The 8,557-nt window shown below is 39.5% G+C and overlaps 1 protein-coding gene and 1 long non-coding RNA gene across 10 annotated transcripts in view; one reads left to right on the top strand and one right to left on the bottom strand.

Annotated features, from left to right (window-relative positions):
• Nucleotides 1-7,584, bottom strand: LOC116418495. Its single transcript, XR_004228550.1, has 3 exons — nucleotides 6,607-7,584; nucleotides 3,897-3,996; nucleotides 1-195 (listed from the first exon to the last, which is right to left on the bottom strand). It is a non-coding gene; the product is annotated as an uncharacterized LOC116418495 (long non-coding RNA).
• Nucleotides 1-8,557, top strand: part of LOC111525784 (leucine-rich repeat-containing protein 37A3-like) — a 510,962-nt gene that overhangs the window by 471,049 nt on the left and 31,356 nt on the right. The gene's annotated exons all lie outside the window — the stretch shown is intronic.

Genomic DNA, 8,557 nt, shown 5'->3' with positions numbered 1-8,557 from the left:
TAACTATTTACTTCCACTCTCATAGATCTAACCAGTATTCTGATACAATGAATGCTTAAGGTCTGACCACTAGTAATAGAAAATTGTACAGCTCTCAATATCTGTGAGAAAATCACATAAAAAATCCTTATCAGGTGGCTAAAAAATATACCTACCTTCTATTTCTTGCCCAATAGAAAGCCCAGCCCATTTTCTCTGTAAAGTAAAAGAGAAAAAAAAGATACTTAAAACCAAAGCAATCAAAATTAGACAAGAAAAAAAGAGGAATTTTAATGAATTTTCGGAACACATTCAAAGATCAAAACATGGTATGCTATTATGATTGAACTGTGCTCTCCCCCTCCAAAGTATGTTGAAGTCTTAGCCCCCAACACCTGTGGATGTGACTTTATTTAAAAATACAGTATCTGCAAATGTAATCAAGTTAACATGAGGCCATAATGATTTAGGGTGAACCCTAAGCCAATATGACTGGTGTCCTTCTCAGAAGAAAGAGACATAGACATATAGACAGAACACCATCATGTGACAGCAGAGGCAGAAATTGAAATGATGCAGCTACAAGCCAAGGAACACCAAAGGATTGCCGGCAACACCAGAAGCTAAGCACAGAACAGATTCTTCCCTAGAGCCTTCAGAGAGGGAATAGCTCTACTGACAGCTTAATTTCAGACTTCCAGCCTCCAGAATGGTGAGAGAATAAATCTCTGTTGTTTTAAGCCACCCAGTAATGGTTCTTTGTTACTTACCCTAGGAAAGTAATGCATGTGCTATAGTTTATATCTGAACATCTGTTCCAAAACGTGCAAAGCTTGCCTTTTGCAGCAAAGCTGGCACCACTGAGAAGGATGCTCCTTTGCACAACATGATGCTACAGAAGGTCTTCACTGTATCAGATCACACTTCAGTGTTCTAAATGTACTGCTGCAGTTAGTTTTACTGTTTGTTACAGTATCTCAAAAAGGAAGACATTTGATTCATGAAGACTCAATTAAAACTGGTCAGAAAATCTATTTTGAAACCCAATCAGGGACCAAAATCATTAGATAGTCATAGCTACTCTTTGTATACTAGCCAGAAGACTTTTAGACATTTACAGCTAGATTTTAGGCTTTCCCAAATCCCTACTGTTTACAATGGCAAGAAATATGAAGGCAGGCCAGATTGCGTTTAGGCAGGAATTTGGGGCTTGCTTGGTATAGATTCAAAATTAGTAATTACTGATAACACTCCAAAGAACAATGAGAAAAACAATTTTTGGTTGAAAATCAACAGTTTGCCTGCTCATCCAAACACTGCAGACTCTGTGGTGGGTAATTTAGAAGATGCTGCACTGTGAATATGTGCAACAAGTGCTCTCCCTTGCAGCTTTCTTACCACATCCTGTTTCCCTCCTCTCTGCCCTTCACCTCCCCCAGAAGACCTCTTCTGTAAAACCCCACCCCACTTCCGGCCAACCTGAAATTTAGCACCATGCTCGTTAAGCTTAGATGTTAAGTCAAAAGGAAGCCACATTTAGGTTCTGTACTTCAATCCCAAAGACAGCTGATATGGTTTGGCTGTGTCCCCACCCAAATTTCATCTTTAGTTCCCATAATCCCCATGTGTCATAGGAGAGACCCAGTGGGAGGTAACTGAATCATGGGCATGGGTTTTCCCATGCTGTTTGCATGGCAGTGAATAACTCTCATGAGATCTGATGGTTTTATAAAGGGCAGTTCCCCTGCACATGCTCTCTTGTCTGCCACCATGTACGACATGACTTTGCTCCTCCTTTGCCTTCCACCATGATTGTGAGGCCTCCGCAGCCATGTGGAACAGTGAGTCCATGAAATCTTGTTTTTCTTTATAAATTACCCAGTCTCTGGTATTTCTTCATACCAGTATGAAAATGGACTGATACAGCAGTCCTTAGGGATAACAACAGTAGCTATTGTACAAGGCTGTTTGGATAATTAAAAGAGCTAACACATGCCAAATACTGAGAATAGAGCCTGGCCTATAGTAAATGTTGGGGGAAATTTTTTCTTTCTTTTTTTTTTTTTTTAAATAAAACAGAGACAAGGAGAAATGGTCACACCTCAAGCTATTTCTAACAATCAGAATCCCAAATGGAACTCTGTAAAAGCTGACGAACCCTGGAATATCCCAAATTTTTAATCTCTAGAAATAAATGTGAAAGTGGTCTGGATAATGAAGAGGTATCAAACAGACAGGTGGAATAGTAAGTGAAAATTTCCTGTAATTTTTGAGGGCTTCAAGAGATCTTCAATAGTTCCTTTTTTTCCTCTTTTTAAAGAGACAGAATCTCACTCTGTAGCCCAGGCTGGGGCATGGTGGCACAATCATAGCTCACTACAGCCTCGACTTCCTGGGCTCAAGTGATCCTCCCAACCTCAGCTTCCCAAGTAGCCTGGACTACAGGCATGTGACACCATGCCCAGCTAATTAAAAATTTTTTTTTTGTAGAGACAGTGTAGGTGACAAGTCTTGCTATACTGGTCTGGAATTCTTGGTCTCAAGCAATCCTCCTCCGCCTCCCAAAGCACTAGGATTACAAGCGTGAGGCACCTGACCCATCTAATAGTTCTTTTGTTTGTTTGTTTGTTTTCTTTTTTAAACAGGGTCTCACTTTGTCACCTAGGCTACAGTGCAGTGGCAGTATCTCATCTCACTGCAGCCTCGATTTCCCAGGCTCAAGTGATCCTCCTGCCTCAGTCCCATAAGAAATTAGGACTACAGGCAGGCACCACCACACCCAGATAATTTTTGTACTTTTAGTAGAGATGGGGTTTCGCCATGTTGCCCACATGGTCTTGAACTGCTGGACTCAAGTGATCCACCAGCTTTGGCCTCCCAAAGTGCTAGGATTACCAGCATGAGTCATTGCACCCAGCCTAATAGTTCTTAAATGAGTGTTTGATCTCTTTCTCTAAACCTTCAGGGAAGTCAACCAATGCTCATTAGCATACTAGGAGGAGGTAGGGATTGCACTTACATTACTTAGGACTGGGGTCAGTCAGCAGCCAGAGTAAAATGATAAGGGAGAAGAAGATACAGACTAGTATTTGTGGTGCTTTATATTCTGTATGATGTGCCTGGGACAGTGCTAAGCAATCTAATTCTCTGGATTCCAGAGAATCCACCAACAGTTGTAACTGTAATCACAACCCATCCAGTTGTTATGGGAGCCTAGCAACTTATGTTGTAATTTGAGATTCTTTCCAAATTCTTTACTATAACGCCATCACAATATAAAATCACTATTCTTAGATACCAATTTTACAAATAAAATGCTTTTTATCTTTTCTGTTACCCTGGAGTTAACATTAAAATAACTTGACCCTTTATGTGATAGCTGACTGATTTTACTGCAAAATCTTTAAAAATTAGGGAAAAAAATCTAGGCAAAAGAAGGCAGCCATAGCAAAAATTGGCAGTTAAGAATCTGTCTTTAGGTTGGGCGTGATGATTCACACCCTATAATCCCAGCACTTTGGGAAGCCAAGGTGGGAGGATTACTTGAGCCTAAGAGTTAAAGACTAGCTTGGGCAACACAGTTAAGACCCCATCTCTACAAACAATTTTAAAATTAGTCAGGCACAGTGGTACAAGCCTGAAGTCTCAGCTACTTGGGAGACTGAGGTATGAGAATTGCTTGAGATGAGGAGCAGTGATCGTGCCACTCCAGCCTGGGTGACAGAACGAGACCCTGTCTTTAAAAAAAAAAAAAAAAAAAAACAAGACTGTATCTTTAAATTCCTTATATAATACTTAGATATTTTTCTTCAGTATGAATCAATACAGTAATAGGGTGATGCTTGCTTAAAATGAATGGACTATTTATATTCTATGACTTTCAAAAACAGAAGAGAATAAATTAACATCTGAGTTACCTGAGGTAAACTGAATGCAATGCTCCCTGGAACCACTGACGGATGTGTCTTCAATGTAAATGTGTACCTGTGATTGGGAGAGGTCCTCACAATCACATGCCTAAAGGACAGAAACATAGTTAATACTCCACATTGAAGGAAATGAAGAACATAATTTCAAAATGTATTTCTTTTCAAACTGATATTTAATGAGTATCAGGTGGAAACTACATTATCTGTGTCTTGAAGAAACAGAACCACAAATTTAGTTTCCAAAACTATCAGCAATCCCAAATGTGTTCCAGATATAAGGAGCACCTTGGGTCAAACACTCATCAAGCAGAATCCAGCCAAAATACCATCCAAAACACCAACTTCATTACATTTCCAGTTTACATAAAACTGAAGCCAGTGACTTAGAGTCCTTGATATCAAGTAAAAACTAGATGAATTTCCTCTCCTGAGAATTACTTCACATCCTAATAAAATAAGGAGAGCCAAAGATAAAAGAGTTAGGATATAGCAATCAAAAAAGGTTTTTAGACTACTTATTCAATTTATTTACAGACAACAGGCTAAAACAATAACAACCTACAAAATAAAAAAAAAAAGATTTAAAAAATTCCCAAAATACATCAGCTTTCATGTAGACATCAATATTTACTGTTTTAAAAAATTTTGTGCTAATTCCCTGTTCAGAAATTACCTATAAATAAAATTTTAAAAAAAATTGTCCTCTCATGATAATCTCCTATACCAGGTTACTAGAAAGTACTATGTGTAAGACAGAAGCTTCAAATCCTGTTATGCATCAGCAGTATCTTTTTTTTTTTTTCCAATAGATGTGGTCTTGCTATGTTGCCCAGGCGGGCCTCAAACTCCTGGGCTCAAGGGATTCTCCTGCCTCAGTCTCTAAAGTAGTTGGGACTACAGGCATGCCCCAACATGCCTAGCTTACTACCTTTTTAAAAATTATCTTTTTAGAATGCTGTGATTTTTCACATCAATGGCTAATGTTTCTATACATATTTTCTTGCCACTAGAACACATGTTCCTTATATCAACTACATTTTGAGTAACCCCACCATGAGCACAGTGAACATTTAACATATGTAAAAGAATTCTACAAATTCTCACATTGCTTATCTATACTTCAGTTTATCTGTTAAAGTCCTGTGCTCAATTTAGCATCACAGAATGTTTAGCACTGGAAACAATGTTAATATCACCATATAGTACAGCCTCTTACTCTGAAGCTGGAAACCAAAGATGATTAGCATTTCTAACTCTGTGAAACTCATGTATTTCACAGATAACATTTTAAGAAAAATGCTCAGTTAAAACCTTACCACCTTGCCTCTTATTTCCCTACAGCCCCTTCATCTTCTTATCTATACCAATCTCAGAAGCATATGGATGGAACTGAACTTGCAGCAGGGTCTTTAAAAGTCTTGGCAGTGGGGTGATATGAATCAGTTAAAAGAAATTACAATTGCAAAATGCCTTTAAGGATTCTACATTTGCTTTTCATCTTCCAATTTTCTCTTTCCTTTTTTTTGTTTGTTTTTTGTTGTTGTTGTTTTGTTTTGTTTTGTTTGAGGTGGAGTCTCACTCTGTCGCCCAGGCTGGAGTGCAGTGGCTGCATCTCAGCTCACTGCAAGTTCTGCCTCCCGGGTTTACGCCATTATCCTGCCTCAGCCTCCCAAGTAGCTGGGACTACAGGCGCCAGCCACTTCGCCCGGCTAGTTTTTGTATTTTTAGTAGAGACGGGGTTTCACCGGGTTAGCCAGGATGGTCTCGATCTCCTGACCTCGTGATCCGCCCGTCTCGGCCTCCCAAAGTGCTGGGATTACAGGCTTGAGCCACCACGCCCGGCTTTCCTTTTTTTTTGGATACAGAGTTTCGCTGTGTCACCCAGGCTGGAGTGCAGTGGTGCCATCTCAGCTCACTACATACAGTCTCTGCCTCCTGGGTTCAAGTGATTCTCATGCCTCAGTCTGCTGAGAAACTGGGACTACAGGCACACACCACCAAGCCTGGCTAATTTTTATTTTTAGTAGAGATGGGGTTTCACCATGTTGGCCAGGTTGGTCCCAAATTCCTGAGCTTAGGCAATCAACCCGCCTTGGCCTCCCAAAGTACTAGGATTACAGGCATGAGCCACCACACCCAGCCCATCTTCCAGTGTTCATGTCTCTTGGATTACCATGGTAATAATAACCATAACAGCTAATATTTGCTAAGGGCTTGTTAACATGTTGGGCACTGTCCTAAGCGCTTTATTTATGTAACTTACTCTTCATAGCTACCTTGAGGAAGAGATCATCTCCATTATACAGATCAGGACATAGAGGTAGAGAAATGGTCACCCAGTTTGTAATTGGTAGAGCCAGGAAAACTCAAACAATCTGAGTTGGCCAAAGTCAAACACCTAACAACTCTGCTATATATGATTCATACAACCAGTATGTTTAGCTCTCCTAAGACAACCGATGAAAACTAAAGTTTTATATATAAAAAACTGTATGTGATTTTAAAAACATTATACAGTATTTATCAAGGTTTGACACAGTAATGATTGAAATACACAACTTTTCGTCATCTTCTCCATTTTCCAACTCAGCAAGAAAAATTAAAAAAAAATATTTTCCAACGTTTCCTAAAAATGACTCTCTGGAAGTTTCCCAAATGCCACTTAGTAGGTTAAAAGAAAACAAAGTCAGATACTCACTGGCCAGACTGGAAATCCTTTTCATTCACAACTGCACAATTGGTTAAAGATAATTCATCTGTAGGACATCTCGCTGCTTGCATGCTCTGTAAGAATCAATGATTAGGAAAATCAAATTAAGTCATGTTCTATTCCCTTAAAGAATACTTTATGCCTTTCTGTCTTCTCTTCTTTATCACTCTCATTGCTATAACGAACATCTATTGTTTTTGACTCCCAGCATCCCTTCCTCTGAAGTAAGAGCAAACCCTTCCTTTGGGAAACTGTTCCTTCCCTATTCCATGTGGTTTTGTGAGACTGCCAGTCAGCACACAACTACACCTACTCTATCCCACCCACAGGATTTTATATATGCTGGCACTAGACCAAAGGCATTCTTCTGCAAGTCAGAGCACCCCATGGAGAAAGACTTTCCACTCTAAAACAGTAAAACTATCACAGAGACACAGACAAGCTAACAGATAACCTGGAAACACACACCTGGCAACCAAGTTCTGGAGACCAGTCCTGAATATTAGTTACGAGCCAACAAACTTTTTTTTGCTCAAGATTTTTTGAATTAGTTTTCCATGTCTTCCAAAGAATCTTGACTAATAAAAATGCACTAAAGTAAATTCAATAAATTTGATAAACTTTTGTATCAAATTTTATATATATTATCAAAAGTATATTATGAAATTTTATGTATGTTATAAAAAGTATACTATGAAAAAGTATCTTTTTATAAGAGATCCCAGGTGGCTACAAACTGTATCTCCTATAGATTGAGAAAAACCATCTTCCAAATATCTTTCAACAAAAATAATTACAGACTATATTTAAAAAAAAAACAGCCTTTTTGGTCAACAGCAACTAGCAAAATGTTCCTTTATACAATGTATTTAACCAATAACCCTTCCATGGTTCGATAGGGTTTCCTAGTGAGCTATGACAGGTAGTCATAGAAGTGTTCATTCTCCAAACCTCAAGACAAAGCTGACTTTTTTTTTTTTTTTTTTTTTTTTAAGATGGAGTCTCGCTCTGTCACCCAGGCTGGAGTGCAGTGGCACAATCTTGGCTCACTGCAAGTTCCACCTCCCGGGTTCACGCCATTCTCCTGCCTCAGCCTCCTGAGTAGCTGGGACTACAGGTGCCCACCACCACGCCTGGCTAATTTTTTGTATTTTCAGTAGAGTCGGGGTTTCACCATGTTAGCCAGGACGGTCTTGATCTCCTGACTTCACGATCCACCCACCTTGGATTCCCAAAGTGCTAGGATCACAGGCGTGAGCCACCGTGCCCGGCCAAGCTGATTATTCTTACATTTGTCTCCCAAATACAAGTTTATAGAGGAAAGTGAATTATTTTTGGCTTTGTTTTATTTTAACTAAAAGGCCAGTTTCAATATCATTATCCCTGTTGTTTAGGGCAGTAGTCTCTAAAGTGGGATATGTGTACTTGAAGGGTGTTTGTATTATACGATAATCCTTTGGGGTGTAAAAATAAAATATTAGTACTTGTATTTATATTGACTTTACACCATTTCTTATTTATTTTTGTTTTGTTTCGTTTTTTGACACACTCTCTCTGCTGCCCAGGCTGGAGTGCAGTGGCGGATCTCAGCTCACCACAACCTCCGCCTCCCAGGTTCCAGCGATTCTCGTGCCTCAGCATCCCAAGTAGCTGGGTTATAGGTGTGCTCTACCACGCCCAGGTAATTTTTGTATTTTTCGCAGAGATGGGGGTTTCATCACGTTGCCCAGGCTGGTCTCGAACTCCTGAGCTCAGGCAATCCGCCAGCCTCAGCCTCCCAAAGTGCTAGGATTACAGGTGTGAGCCACCGCATCCAGCCATACCATTTATTTATTTATCTATGTATGTATGTATGTATGTATGTATGTAATTTATTTATTTTAATTTTTTTGAGACGGAATCTCACTCTGTCACCCAGGCTGGAGTGCAGTGGTGCGAT

This window comes from Piliocolobus tephrosceles, chromosome 16 (assembly GCF_002776525.5).
Source record: "Piliocolobus tephrosceles isolate RC106 chromosome 16, ASM277652v3, whole genome shotgun sequence".
NCBI lineage: Eukaryota > Metazoa > Chordata > Mammalia > Primates > Cercopithecidae > Piliocolobus > Piliocolobus tephrosceles.
The sequence above is the reverse complement of the archived record's forward strand: the minus strand, read 5'-3'. Positions and strand labels throughout refer to the sequence as shown.